The sequence below is a fragment of the Pteropus alecto genome, unplaced genomic scaffold (assembly GCF_000325575.1).
Source record: "Pteropus alecto unplaced genomic scaffold, ASM32557v1 scaffold146, whole genome shotgun sequence".
In the NCBI taxonomy this organism is placed as follows: domain Eukaryota; kingdom Metazoa; phylum Chordata; class Mammalia; order Chiroptera; family Pteropodidae; genus Pteropus; species Pteropus alecto.
The window spans coordinates 3116141-3132179 of NW_006442107.1; the positions used below are offsets into that span (position 1 = coordinate 3116141).

Genomic DNA, 16039 nt, shown 5'->3' on the forward strand with positions numbered 1-16039 from the left:
AAGTCACGGCCAAGAAAGACCCCGCCCTTTGTGTCATTCCTGGGCAGGCAGTACCGGGCAAGGGGCCTGGTTCAAGTCCTGGCACTCGTGGGCCTTGCCTTTCCTCTCTAAAATGCGGATGATGACATGCTCCATCCTCCTCGTCAGGTTACTGTGAGGAAGAGTGTGGAATGCTACAAGTGCTAAATGCAGGCAAGGGACCACGACAAGCAGACGACAACTTTGTGTGAACACACCCTAGTGGTACGGTGTTGTGGCTCCATTTTCAAATCAGAAGGATCTCTCAAGGCTGGGTTTTGTCATGGAGTAGAAAACATGGCTGAAGCCTCTTCTTCCTCTGGGGCTCAGGCTGACTCTGAAGCTAGTGGTGGGGAGCAGGAAGGAATGTTCCAGAAGGGAGTGCCTGTGACCTTACTGACTAGCGGTGGCTAGTCATTGTACCCCCTTAGATTTTTGTCGGCTTCTTGCTTTCAGGACCTCCCCCTCAGAGGGAGGTCCAGGTAGGATCTAGCCAAGGAAACACAACAGGAGCTGAAGTGGAAGCCACTTGGCTAAGACTAGTGGGGGGAAGGGCAGAAGTGCTGAGCTGGAACAGTAATGCCCTCCCTCCCTCCCTCCATCCCTCCCTTAGTTACAGGGACTAATGAAAACACCCATTTGTCTTACGGATTGATGGGGGGCTGGGAATAACCAGGAGGCTGGTTTCCCTGTGCAGGGAGCACAGAGAAGCTCTCTTAAATTATAAATTATACCCACATGATAAATGATATTACGTGTCGATTAACATTAGGAAAGAGACACTTGGGCACAAGCAGGGATGAGACGAAGCCTCCTGCACACTATGGAGACCTGCACGCATGAGCCTCAGGCTGTGCTTCATTCTGAGGATGTGGAACAAAATGCATTTGTTGGAGCCTCCTGGGACCTCCTGTGGGCCAGACAGGCCTCGTCAGGCCTGAGGCTTAAACTGAGGAAGGAGGGCAAAGACAGGAAAAGCATGAGGAAGATAAAAGGGAGAGGAAAGAGGACGAGAAAAAGTAAAATAGGTTCCTGCGGTGAGACAGGATGAGGACAAGCAGACCCAAAGTAATGGCCTGAATGACCACTTGTGCCAAAGACCACCGACCCAGTGAACCATCTCAGAATCCTTCAGCCTCTGGGGAGATGTCTGGTAGAGGGCCATGGGACACAAACTCCCCAGTCCGTCTGTGGCTTAATATGCACGAACAGCGAGCGCCATGAAGCTCAATCCATCCACCAAAGCTGGTTCAAGCCCACCTGTCCCAAGGAAACTTCTCTGACTACTTGGTCCCCATCATTCCTTCCATCCACTGACCTCACAATCAGAAGTGGATTTACTAGGTGTGACGGTTAATTTTATGTGTCAACTTGGCTGGGCCATGGTGTCTAGATAGTTGGTCACCCATTACTCTGGATATTTCTGTGAGAGTGTTTTTGGATGAGATTTTAAACCAGTGGACTTTAAGTAAGGCAGATTGCCCTCCATAATGTGAGTGGTCTCATCCAAGCGGTTGAAGGCTTTCACTAGAACAAGCAGCTGACCTTCGAGCAAGAAGGAATTCAGCCGAGAGCTGGCCTTTGGGCTTCAACTACAATACTGGCTCTTCCCAGGTCTCCAGCCTGCCCATTGTTGCTGCAGATTTTGGAGTGCCAGTCTCCATAATCATGTGAGGCAATTCTTTAAAACAAATCATACACACACACACACACACACATTATATACGTATACATACATACTCTATTTGTTCTGTTTCTCTGGAGAACCTTGGCTGACACACCAGGAAACTAATGAAGCTTAAACTGAGAGCTCTTCACTTCTAGAATCCTGGGAAAGGTGCTCGCAGTTTGCACTTCTTCTTTTTAAGAAGGCCTCCAATATGGTATAAAATTCAGACCTCGCCTATCTTGGACCCAGGCTGATTTTTGATGGAGGCATCATGTCCACCCTGGTGTCTGTGCCTTTATAAAATTCAGACCTCGCCTATATCTTGGACCGGCTGATGTTTGATGGAGGCATCATGTCCACCCTGGTGTCTGTGCCTTATAGTCCATGACAGTGCATCTCCTCTCTCTAATTCAGGTCAAAGCCCTTGAAGGAAGGGACTGTCCTTCCACCCCTCGGCCTCTTCTGCAGTCTCTATCACAGCCTGCTAAAAGCCTAATTCACATTCGTCCACAGAATGTTGCTTCTGGACTCCTGTGGGTCTTGGAGGGAGGAGGCTACACAGGGGCTTCTCAAAGAACAATTCTGGGGGCCTGGGAAAGGGGAAAGATTAGAGGCGAGGGCAAAGCTGGGAGGGAGAAAAATCTAGCCACATTTCACGCCCAGCACCTTGCTCTCCCTTGTCACCCCAGGACTGAGGATCGGCCTCCTCGGTTATGGAGGCCAGGTGCCCCTGACGCAGACCATGCTCCCTGCTGGGGGCCTGGGAAAGGGGAAAGATTGGAGGCGAGGGCAAAGCCGGGAGGGAGAAAAATCTAGCCACATTTCATGCCCAGCACCTTGCTCTCCCTTGTCATCCCAGGACTGTGGTCACCTGAGGATCCGCCTCCTCAGTTACGGAGGCCAGGTGCCCCTGACGCAGACCATGCTCCCTCCCCAGTGCCTTCCCCTGACTGTGCCCTGACTCGGCTCAGGGAAGCACAAAGCTGGCTGAGTATTCGGGACAGCCTGAGCCTCTCACGCTGATGTGCTGGGCAAGTGCAAGTCAGCCAGGATGTGCGTTTGGTGTCCAGGTATTTTTCACCTTCCAGGTACCCCGGAGAGTGAATTCGAATGGAATTCAGTGCCACAGGCTGAGGGAGAGGATGCGACTCTCTGGCCTGGCTTTGTGCTTTAACAAAACTGAGAGCTGACTCAACACTCTTTATGCCATTGGGTGCTCTCAAGTGTCATTTTCTGAATGCATCAAGTTCTCTGAAAACCCAGAAGCTGCCCAAAGCTCCCAGGAGGCTGCACGAGGAGTGCATACCAGGCGGGGTCCTCCAGGAAGGACACATGCATATCTTAGAAGAGATCTGTCTTAAAACAATATTATCACCAATGACACCACTACCACCACTTCCACGCAAATCCTAACTCAGAGCTTATTTATAAATAGCAACTAAAGCAAGGTATAAAAAGTTGGATTTAGGCAAAAGGCAAATCCAATGATGCTCATTCTTGATGCCATGAAAAGATTCAACATTGGTATGTTTAAAAAGGAAAACAACAAAAACAACTGCTGCTTTAAAAAAATTACAAATTCGCCGTATAAAAATCAGATGATAAAAGAAAAACAAAACAGAAAGAATAACCCTAACATCCCAGATAATCCTGGCTAACCCTTTGATAACATCCTTCTAGCTTTCGCTGTATACATAATAAACATTTTTAAAATAGGAAACATAGTATCATACAGCAATATACTAGAAGAAGTTCTGTGAATGAGGAGACTGCTACCTCATTTAACAGCTCCCTAGCATCATTGCAATTTACTCACGTGTCGATTTCCTTTAAATAGTGCACTCTTCTAGAACCTTAAATAAAATATTTGCGAATTAAAACAACATGCAATTCTCTAGGAATGTAATTAGGGAATCATAACTTGGCTGGTGCTCTTGTATTCTGTTTCCACGTGTACCACAGGCCCTAAAAAGCCCGTATATTCATATAGTCATTCATTCTTTCACCATATGCTGTCACACCTACTATGTTTCTCATCGTTGTGTTAGCACCGAGATACGACAGTAAACCAGCAAACAGACAGGTCCCTGCTCTGATGGAACACTGTGGTGAGAGAAGACAGACGATATGGAAGAAAACAGAGATACTATAAAATCAGATTTCGATAAGGACCATGAAAGAAAGAAACAGCATCTCTCAGGGAAGAGGATTATTTTAGCGAGCAGCCCTCTCTGAAAAGATGTCATATGGCCTGGAACCTGAAAGGTAAGAAGGAGCCCTCCATGGAAACAGCTGGAGTTAGAATAATCCAGGCAGAGAAAACAGCAAGTGCTGAGGCCCTGGGGCGGGAAAGAGCTTGGTATATTCAGGAAAGAGACCAGTGGGGCTGAAGCAAGAAGATCAGCGAGGAACAAAGTAGAAGAACAGATCACACAGTCTTGTATGCCCCAGTAAGGAGTTTTACCTTTTTATTCCAGTGTACTGGAAGGCCATGAAGTATTCCATCGGGGAGTGATGTGATCTAATTTGCATGTTTACAAGTTCCCTGTGGCTGATTCCTGAAACGTGAAGAATGTACTGGGGCGGGAAGCAAGAGTGAACACAGGAGATCAGTAAGGAGGCCACTAAGGTGATCCAGGTGGGCAAGATGGTGGCTTGAACTTGGAGGTCAGGGTCAAGGTGGAGAGAGATGTGAGATGCCTTCTGGAAGTAGAACTAATGACTTGCTGACAGATCAGCTGTAAGAAAGCAGGCCAGGAAGTGCCAAAGATTCCTAATTATTTAGCTTGACTGACAGAGTGTTTATGGTCTCATTGACACAGATGGGAAAATCCGGGAGACAAGCAGATTTGGGAGGAGTCTAAATGAGTTTGTAGAAAACCTACACTGCTGCACAATGTCTATAAATCTTTTGGGACCCATTTTCCCTCTGGCTCCAAGGACCTTGGTGCTTCAAGCACTGAGACATGCTGGTCCAGGTTCTGCCTTGGGATTAGCCACCTCCTGACCTGAGACCTCACTCCATGGAGACGTCCCTACCTTTGACCAAATAAATAGAAGAAATGCCTCTTTCTGAACTCCTACAGTTCTCTTAAAAGCTGAGAAAAATGCCTACAGAACTATTTCAGCTCCTGGAAAGGAGGCATACTATAAATTATTTCATTTCCTCAGCTGTCTCTTGACTTAACTAACAATTGTGTACACCAGAGATATTTATCTTACTCCAAAGGCTTTGTCTCTGGAAAAAAAATTCTTTGTATAGTATTTGAAATGATACCATTTATTTGACTGTATAGGTCACTGATTCCTCCCCAGGGATCTTTAATTGGCCTGGGAGCACTGTTAATCACGCTTCTTATGAATGATGCTCATATTGTAAAGCCTGAAACCCACATACTTGGCAGTTCGTGGTGACTGCTACCCAACCATTCACGAAACGGTCTTTCTTGGCCTGGTAAATTATTGTCTCTTAAATAAATGCTGCCATTCCAAACCTCCTCTGCTTACGTTGCAGCCACAGGTCAGGGACCCAGTGCCATCTGAGCTGTTTTCAGTAACCTGTCAACCGTTTATGTGGACACAGGTCCCTCTTCAGGAATGAAAGACTTATTGCCATGGCTGCAGGAGGTACTGCCCCACTTAGACAGTGTCAGCTGAGTAGAGCCGAGGTCATGCTCGCTTTCCTGGGGCAGCCCACGCCCAAGGACAAATTGACATGAGGGTATGAAGGCCTGTAGCTTGGGCAACTCTGGAGGACCATTTTAGCTGCAGAAGTCCCCAGAGTGTCAGCCGAGGCTATCACTAGGACTGCCTCACAGCCCAAACTTCTCCTCAACCCTGCTTCCCTCTTTCTTCTTTTCTAAGAGCCTTCACTAATGCCCTTTACACTAATCTTGTCACAGAGCTTGCTTCCCAGGGAACCCCACTGTGTAATGCCCCCAGGGCAGATGTGGTGGGACCCTTCGCCCCTCCCAGAGGCTATGGTATAGGCAGGGAGAGACCTGTCTGAAGCACCCTTGCCACTTAACTCCTCCTCACAAACCCTCCTTTTGAGACCTGCCTTCTCGAGAAGACAACTGCCTCACATCCCAGGCCACACCCAGGCCTCATGGCCTCTCCCTCCTCCTACTCTGTGGCTCACTTTTGATTTGTCCTCTTAATTTGTGGCCTACATCCTGCCTCCCCGTATCCTAAAACCCACTGAGCTCACAGTGAACTATAAGGGCTGTTAATTGGTATTACGGACATGGCCTGTCTCCCCCGACAGGCTGTAAAAACCCAACGACAGGGACTTTGGTATCTTCCATGCACAAGATCACAAATGCCAGTTGACAGCATTGGCAATGAGGAGTAGCACACGAAATCATGGCACCTGCTCACACTAAGCGCCAAATGAAATGGTACACACAGAAAGTATCATGAAAACTTAGAGAAGGGAGAGAGTGAAGAAACTCCAGGAAAATGATTAAAAAAAAAAACCAAACTTTTATAATAACTAAGAGGTCCTCACCAGAGATAACAGAGATTTCATTTCTGGGAAGAATTTTGCTCCTGGTAGCACCTCTCCTGTGAATTATTAAGACCTTAATTCTCCAGCTCATCATCCCTCTTTCTTACCATTTGGGGAAATGTTCTCTGTGCTAATTAACAGCTCTGGAGAGAAAGAGTCAAATCTCAGATCTTCGTGGATCTAGCAAAGCATCTGTTTGGGGCTTCGGGGCAGACTGTGGCTCTCTGTGACTTCATTTCACTGAGTTAGTCCCTTGCCCTCAAATCTATAATAGCAGCCTCTATTATTTAGCCATTAGGATAAAGTCCCATTTTCCCCCTACATTAAAGACTTCCAGCTCACAAAGATAATGCCCTACTCCTATTCCCTATAGCACCATGTATCTTTAAGACCTTTTAGAACTTAGAGACATGTTATTTTTGTTCCCTAGATGCTTCCCGTTTAGATCTCTTTTCTTCACTGAGGTGAAGACTTGTTCTGTCTTTTGCCTGCATGTCTTGTACTCAGTGTGGTGAGGAAGAGCGAAAAAGAGCGTAAGCTTTAAAGTTGGAGGGTCTGAATCTCACCTTTACTGTTTACAAACCAGGAAACTTGGTTCAAGCTACTTACTAAGTTTCCTCACCTGGAAAATGGGGATAATAGGACCTTCTTCATAAGGTTGATGTGATTCAAGGAGTGAATGTGTGTAAAACACTGAGTATAGTGCCCAGTGATGTAACCAATGCTTAACAAAATATTATTAAATACCATTCTTCCTCTTTAATAGTTTTCGAGGGCACTGTTTCCCAGCAAGTCAAGATAAAGAGGTTACATGGCTCAAAAAAAGTAAAATAAGGTCAAATAATTACTAGGTTGATAGTTACCCAAATATAATGAGTAACCTCTCCAAAGATGGAAGAGGTAGACAGATAGATGGATTGATGGGCAGCTAGGCTATAGGTGGAAATGTTTCTTTCCATATATTATGATGTTATGATGTTCCTTGTGCTATAATGTTTTTAATGAGTAAGAGTATACAATGGTCTGCATATTTAACTGTGTAGCCTCACTTCCTTGCCTAGGTATGTACGAGTAGAAAGGAAATGTTGATGAGCCAGAGTGATCTAGCACACAGGGCGTCTCAGATCCTGGGCCATCAGGAGGTACGAGTTCAACAGGCAGATTTCACGCCAGACTTTCTAGAGAGGGAACCCGAGGATCTGCATTTTATTAATACGTGCCTCAGGTAATTATATGCTCACCAAAAGTTTGAGAGATTCTAGAAAGAACCCTGAACTTGGAATCAGAAAATCCAAGTTCTAGTCTCAGCTCTGTTGCTGTCTTTTAGCAAGTCACGTGTTCTCCTTGGTCCCATTTTGCTTTTCCACTATAGCACGTCCAACTGGATGACTGTTAAGGCCCCCTCTGAAAAGAGAAGGGGTCAGTCACATTCCCCACTGGGAACCCATGCCAAAGGAGAAAAGTTGGCCGGAGAGCCTGGATTCCTGAGGATAACTAAATAATCTTGGGGACAAATAAATATTCAACAAGTGATCAGGCCTCAGCAAAAGTGAAGTTCATGACTACTGTTGCCAACCCAAATAACGGCCTGCATTTCCTTGGAGAGTCAATACCCTAGCCCTGTTTTGTGGCTGACAACTCTGCAGCACAGTCCAGCTTCCCTACTCACACCAAGCCCCCTGTGGTCCAGCCAGAGGTTGTGGTTCCTCTCTCGCTGCAGAGCAAAAGGACTGCAGAGGGGAAAGCGAGAAAAACACCAATCTGGCTTACGGTTCTCAGCTTCGGTAAAATAAAGTGGTTAAAAATAAGGCCTAAAAGAGGTTTCCATGAGTATGAGTATGCTCACTGTCGTGGGGAAGGATTACTGCAAAGACACAGGAGGAGAGAGGCTGTCACGAATAATTGAGATTTGCGTGTCTCATTGGGTGAGCCAAGGATTCTAGGTCCTGTTTAATGTAAACTCCTGAATTTTGATGAGGCAGTTCATGTGCTGGGTGAATATCATGACTCACAGAAAAACAATCACGGCTGGTCATTTCATTTTTTTCATAGGAGTGACAGATATAATTGCAGACTAATTGGTATATAATATAGGATCTCATACACCTTTGGCTAGGAATCTCTGGCTAGATCATGTTCATCCAGGCTTATAGAAATTTGAGTCTTCAAAACAGATCCTTCAAATAGTTCTTTCTTTTCGCAGAGGGCTGTCTTAATTAAAACGACACAGTTTGCACTTCTCAGTTTGCATTCACTTTCTTGCTTAAGTAACGTGCAATGAGACTTTAACCCACTTGGGTCACACATGCTACAGAAAGGCAGTTACCCAAGTCAGGTGCCTGAGTCTTGGCAGAGTCAAAGGTCCAACACACTGACTTTCAGACAGTATTCTGTAGGGCATAGTCTTTGCGTTTTATCTTGAGGTTTGGGATGCTCTTATTCATTCTGACCCACCCCTTCAAACGACTGTCCCACGGAGGGCTTGCTCCATTATGATGATGACTCTCTTACCAGTGGAGCAAATGCTTTCTCATCAGGCTTGCAGTTGGCGCCCGGGCCACTGCTTGTGGTCTCTAACACTTCTTAAGAAAGCAATACATTTTTAAAGTATCCCAATACATGTTTAAAGATAATTAAAAAACACAAGCATCCTCAAAGCCAAGGGAAATTTAATAGGGACAAATAAAAGATGCAGCGTTTGCCCGCAGTTTTATTAGAAATAGTTAAAATACCAGGAATGGCCACTGGAAAAGGCTTGAGGGTCTTGGAGGACCCCAGATTAATATCTGAATTGTTATGGGAAAATTATTTTTAAAAGCCATCTCGATACAGAAATGAAGAGAAATAGAAATTAGGACCCTGTATATATACCTCCTCTTATTTTTCCCAGCATTAATCCAGCCATTATTCAGGGGTATCTTGTACAACTTTAAAAGCAAAATGGAGAGAATTGGGGTGGGAGGGAAGAGCAATGAGAGCAGATGCAGGGTATCACTAGTGTGGTTACCTCATTTTAATATAAGCACACTTTCATCAAAAACCAAAGAAGCCTAGAGGGCAACGGCCGGGCAGGTCAGGAGCATCGTGATACCTGAGGGATGATGAGAGAACTAAGCATGTTAAGGCTGGAGATGGAGGTAGGTTGGCTTCAGATATTTGAAAGGCTGCCTGTAGAAGAGGGATCAAATTTATATGGGGTTGATCTGGAGGGTAAAAGAGGGCTGTCAGATATATACATATACATACACACACACACACACACACACACACACACACGCACACACACACACATACACACATATATATATGTATATATATAGAGAGGAAAAGCAAGTTTCAGGGCCAAGTCAGAAAGTTTTCAGGCATGTTGGCACTCTCCTGCAAAGGAATGGCTAACTCCTAATAAAGCAGTGAGCTCCCTGCCATGGGATGTGTTCAAGAAGGAACAATGACAATCTGTCAAGGAGTATAAGAAGAAGACCGCCATTGGAAAAACTCTGAGCATCCCTTCAGCGCTAAGATTTTAGGAGTCTATAAACAAGAATAGTTACAGAGCTAGAAAACAAGATAAATGAGCAGTGCTTAAAGATCTTATGGTTACAGTCGGAGTAAAGATTTTACGCGAATGTTCTAGACAGGATTTTAAATCATGAGTGAGTGGATCAGAAGTCCTGTCACATTTCTTCCATTTGATTCTTGGTATAACATCCAGTGGACCCAGAAGGATAGCTGCAATCAATGATACCCAAGCCTTCTCAGCTCCAGGATCATACAGTTCAGCAAAACAGCTTCATCAGCTCCGTAATGAAGTCTGTAATATGACCCCCTTATGTGGAACTACTGAGTGGAACAGACTGGAGTTTGTCAAGGGTTTAAGAAACTGGAATAAGCAGGGGTCTAAAATCAAAGGCAGTTTAATCCCTGGAAAGTCAAGTTTGACCAAAAGTAATATCATGGGGTTTTCCATGGGCTTATCTTTCTCGTTAACTGTTTAAAGTGCTTTAAATTCTGCATTTTATTTCCTGCCATGCACAGCATTAAAAAAACCGAATCATTTTTCTCCTTGATTTAAAGATTGAAGTTGTTTTCTTTGTTAGAAAAAAAAGAGTAATTTCAGTAGTGCCTCTGAAATTACAGAAACCTATACATTACTTACGTTTAAATTGTTTTACTCAGAATGGGCTAAATCTAGGTTTTCTTATTTTGAGAAAACCTGCAACAATCCAAGAGAAAAAAGAAAACCCACTGATAATTATTCACTTTATAAAAGGGTCCTTCATTTGGCAAAACAATTCACAGAAACACAACACCTTAGAGCGCAAAGCTGAAAGCTTAGAGATGAGGTTGATGGTAGTGACAATTTAAGAATCATTCCCATTTATTAAATATACCCTTTATGCCAGACTCTCCAATATCAGCCCTCTTGACTATATTATTTCATTTAAGCCTCAAGACAATTCCAAGAGGTAAATAATAGGAACAACACTTTAGAGATGAGGCTCAGGAAAGGTAAATACTTCAGCGTGAGGGGTCACAGAGAGGGTAAACGGCAGAGCTGGGATTGAAGTCCAGGCAATCTGACTCCATACCATGCTATCTCCACTAAGCATCACAGGGTCCAGGCATTTCAAAACTTTCTTTTTAGCTATAGAAGCCTCTTGCCCATTTTTCTCTCTCCCACACAACCAATAAAAAATGGAGTTGCTATGGCTAACACACAGGGAAGAAGAGTTTGGAACCAACCCCGAGCCCCTGATACGTCCCTACGTTTCCATGGAACTCGGTTCGTAAACCATCAGTCTAGTCCAAAGCCCTCATTTTACTGAAAAGGAAACTGAGGCCAAGACATGTGATGTAACTGGCTCAAGGTCACTTTATAGTTTGGGGCTGGTTGTGGATTTGAACCCAGTTCAGTTTTTTCCCCCGGGTGTCTTGAAAGAGGAAACTTCGCTCAAAATTTCAGGTAGCATCTTCAGTGGTAGTTCTTCAGAAGTCACGAGAACTCATTATATGGCTTCTTATTACTTGATCAAACAGAGTTAGGCCACCGCCACACAAGAGTGGTAAATTATCTGCAAAACCATCAAAGATGACAGTCATTGCTTTTTTTAGTGCTTTTCAGGCCAGAAAGGGGAGTAATGAAATTTCTCAAGACAATTCCAGAATATAAATGATTTTTCTCCCTTCAAAGAAAGACAAGAACATGGCCGAGACCAGAAAGATGACAACAGGCCTAGGAAACGACTGATGGAAATCTACAAATACATGACTGAGAGCGAGTCCTAAAATCTGCCAGTCTCCAAAGTGGTCATCTTCCTGAATGCGTTTGCACTGACAACTCGATTCATCCCTCTGGCTATTCCCATGTACCTCCTCCATTGGTCGGAGCAGGACTTTCCTAGAAGCAAGGCTCTTCATTCTCACCCTGCTGACGGGCCCACTGTGAGTCATGTCAAAATAGCACGCACAGCCAAGAGCAGAGATCAAAGGGCGGAAGGATAAAAGAAAAAAAATAATCCCAAGACCTGAACTCAAGGCAGGATACACAGAGGTTAAGAACTAAGGATGCAGAATTAGAAGATCTGGGCTCAAGTCCCAGTTTCAACACTTAACCATCTGTGAGATGGTGGGCAAGTTCCTTTCCTATTTCTGTAAAAATGGATATAATAACAGTACTCATGTCCCATGGTTGTGGAAAGGAATTATTGAAGCACAATTGGTAAAAGCTTCCACGTAGTGCTTGGCACATAGTGTTTAGCAAATGTTAGCTGTGATGAGGACTAAGAGAATGAGGACAGTGATGCTTTGTATGCAAATATGATATGGTATCATTCAGAAGAGATAGGCTATGCTGCAGGAAGAAATGACATCAAAATCCCAATGGCTTAACACTGCCAAGTTTATTTCCTATTCATGCCATGTACTCACTCAGGGTCCCAGGCTGGCAGAGGCTTCATTCCCCTATCACAATCATCGCACACCACAATCATCGCACACCACAATCAGAGCTTCTGTCCGAAAGGGTCACTTCTGCTCACAACGCATTGGTCCAGGGATCAGCAAACTATCACTTTTGGGCCAGCCACCTGTGTTTCTACTTGAAGTCTTATTGAAACATGGCTACCCTTACGCCTTTGCATATGGTCTGTGGCTGCTTCTGTGCTCCAACAGCAGAGCTGAGCAACTGCAGGCGAGACTGTAGGACTCCTGAGCTGAAACTTAGTCCTATAAGAAAACGCTTACTGGCCCCTGCATTGGTCTAAGCAAGTCACGTTGACTCAGGCAGGAAAATGCAATCCTACTGTGTTTTTGGAAAGCAGAGAACTAGAAATACATGGCGGACAGCACTAACAACCACCAGCGACGCAGAGCAGGCTATTAATAGGGCAGCATTTTTACAAGCTCTTTTTCCAAGGGCAGGCAGGGGTTTAAATGGAAGGTGATATTGCCAGGCTAATCTCGCTCAAGCACTATTTAATTGGGTGACATCCCTGCTTGGGAACCTTGAATGGATTCCCAATGTATTAAAGATAAAATTCCAACTCCCCTGTTTGATACTCAAGACCCTCAGAAAGCTGGCCCCTTTTACCTATCCTATATTTCCTCATTGCTCCCTGCCAGGATCTCTTTGCTTCTATCTGTCTAATCTCCATTGCAAACTAAGAAAATGTTCACAGACACACAATGGCCTCTTCTTCTTTTTTCTTTTTTAATCTTGGACTGTACATAAACCCAGAATTCTCTGTGTCTCAGGATGCCTCACAGAGCATCGCCTCACAGGGACTAAGCAGCAATCTGCCCACACTTCTCCTCCCCTTTGAGATCACAGCCCCAAGCCACTTCTGATCTTTTCCTCTGACCGCTGCTTACCTGAAGTTAAAGAAGATTTGGCAGAACTGGGACCAGGCAGAGGCAATAGACAGAGGCTGCCATGTTCCCTGGGGAAGCAGAGCAGTAGCCAAGTCAGCTGAAATAAGAGAAACAGAGGGCCAGGTCCTCCCAGGAGAGCAGGCTTCCTGCTATGGATGGCTTGGCCTCTGAAAGGAAGCTTGGGCCTCCTCGCCCCCCTCCTGGGAGGAATGGCAACTCAGCTTCCCTGGACAGACATCCCAAAGAAAAACACCCTCAAGCCTGGCCTGAGTATCTAAGGAGACCAGCAAACAAACTGCCCAGTTGGAAGTGACCCCCAAAATGCCCTAAGTAAGGACACATCAGTCACGAAAGCAGGGGCAGAGAGTCTCCTTTGCACAGAGGTGGGGACGTCCCTGCTGCTGCCGTGTTTTGTTCTGGCCACAGAGCAGACGGCACACTCCGGGACGAGTGGGTTGACCAGGCAGTGTCTCATCAGGGCACCACCCAAACATCCACATTTTTGTCCCTGGCATTTTTCTCTCCATGCAGTACCTGCACCCCCCTGGAAGCTCTCTCTTGGCTCCTTTCTCCACAAAAGATCAAGGTGAGGCTGGTCTCCTGGGGAAGGAGATGTCACCTGGTGCTCCCATGGTTAAAAGCATGGCCCTTGGAGGCAGACCGCTCTACATTTCAACTTCAGCTCCTTCTCTATTTAGCTGTGTGGCTCTAGATAAGTCACTTAACCTCTCTGAGCCTCAATTTTCTCATATAAAGTATCTACCTGGTAGTGTTGATAGCATCTGAGCTGAAGTGCTGATATATATATGCATAGCACCTGGTAAACAGTAAGAGCTTAATAAATGGTAGTGGCATGGCAGTGATGTTGGGCTATAATCACATCCTCCTCCTTAATGGGGACAACATGTGCAGGAATTTAAGGCTCTGTCTCTTGCTGTATCATTTGTCACAATACTTCAACTCTCTTACTTATTTGCCAACTTCGTATCTCTGAGGAAGACATAACTCAAAATCCAGACTGAGTCATGCCCAAGTCACTGCTGGGGCAAAGCCCCTGCTCCAGGCCACTCTGCCCTCAAACCGGCTGCTGCTGAAAAGCCAAAGCAAACTTCAACATAGATACCCAGGGGCAGTCTTTGCAACCCGAAGCGAAATATTCCACAGGCCACTCCCTGGTACCTCTAAAATATATCTGCTCTCAACTCAGCAAAACAGAACAGTGGATAAGGCCTTCTAGGGCAAGACACGAAACAGAAGTTAAAAATAGAAGTTAGAAAAGGGAGGCTTTATTTACAGGCTTCGTTATCCTTCATGCTGTGTGCTCATGTGTGTCTGTAAAACACCTTCGGCTCTAACAGGAGTCAGATTTGGGAATTGTTTCTAATAATGTAAGGAAGCTTGCACCACGTGGATCAGGGGGTGTTTTACAAACATTAACTGCTGTGACTATGTGAAGCGATGCCTCATTTATCCAGCACGACCTGGGTACTGGGTACGTTAGATAAATTTCCTTTAACAAATAATAGGAGGACGATTTATCACTTTCGGCAGCACAACTTCAACATTCACCACTTTGTTGGAAGTTCTAAAGCTTATCACATACTTTCTTGCCTCATTAAACAAAGCATGCTAAAAATCATTTAATCATCTCTCAGTAACTCGGGGCCATTATAATAAACATCAACCATTACACTGGGCTTGAGAACAATGATACTATTCAGGAACTACTGAGGTATGGGACTGTTTTGTCTTTTTCTGCCCAAGTGACCCCAGAATATAGAACTTCTCTTGTCTGATTTTTATACTTGTATGACTTCCTTCACTATCAGCAATTCCTTCTTGCCGCTTTGAGTATTCCTGCCATAAACTCTTTTTACTTTGCTCTTTCTAATCTGCTGTGAAGAAGGAAAACAAATCAAGCTTATTAGAACTCCATGTAAACCAAGAACAAGTAAATTCTAAGTAAGGGACTCTTTTATGAGTAAAAAAAAAAAAAAAAATGAGTAAAGCACCAGTGTAATGAACCTGCCTGTTAAGACAAAGCTTCAATAATCAGACAGACAGACAGACAGAGAGGAATAATGAACACTTACTAGTGTTTACACGATGCCGGGCAGTGTCCAGGGCCTCTGCATGTATGAACTAGTTTCCCCCACAACAAGCACATGAAGGGGATACTACTATTATACCTAATTTACAGGTCAGTCTCTGAGGCACAGAGAAGACTAACCACGAGGGGCTGGAGTGGAAGGTTTGGTTCTAGAGGAGGGACACTGTGGCATTTGCTGGTACAGGCATGGCTCCTGCAAGAACCCCAAGGATAGGGAGTATGGGAGGGAACCAGAGGGTGAGGAGGTAGGACACTAGCAGAAAACTGTTATGTGGTTGCCTAGCAATAAAGTCCCCTCACTGTGCTGGTTGTAGGGGAAGAGAAGATATGGGTATCCTTTAACCAGGTGGCTTAGTGACTCACAAGAGACTGGAAATGAAAGGCCATTGAGCTGGCAGAGCTCTGGGGTGGCTGATCACCCCTGCCCTGGTCATCACCTTGAGAACTGGGGGACTGGGATGGGAAGTGAGCCTGCTGTCACTGTGGGGGACTGACCCCTCTGTCAACAGGCCAAATTTCCTGCCAGGTTCTGGTAACTAATAGCAACCTCTTGTTTAGCTAAGGGCTAACAGCCCCTCTCCACCAATTCCCGGACCAGTGGTATGGTACGATTTAAGCAAGTCTTAGATGAAATTCAGCCGATTATTTAACGTTTATTAGCAAGCCGGCAAACACAGTCACATGTATAGTTCCTGTAGCTCAGGAAAGTCTCCATCTTGGCCCTTTGACTCCTCGGCCAGCACCCTACTTCCAAGGAGATGTCAATAATATTCTTTCTGGGTGGGCTTTGGACACAGGTAGCAGGGTCCCTCAGGACCCCAGAGCACCCAATGCCTGGGCTTGCAGATTCTTCTACCTCCTT

General features: G+C 45.1%; 1 protein-coding gene across 1 annotated transcript in view; it reads right to left on the minus strand.

Moving 5' to 3' along the window:
• Positions 1-16039, minus strand: part of MAPK4 (mitogen-activated protein kinase 4) — a 124080-nt gene that overhangs the window by 82010 nt on the left and 26031 nt on the right.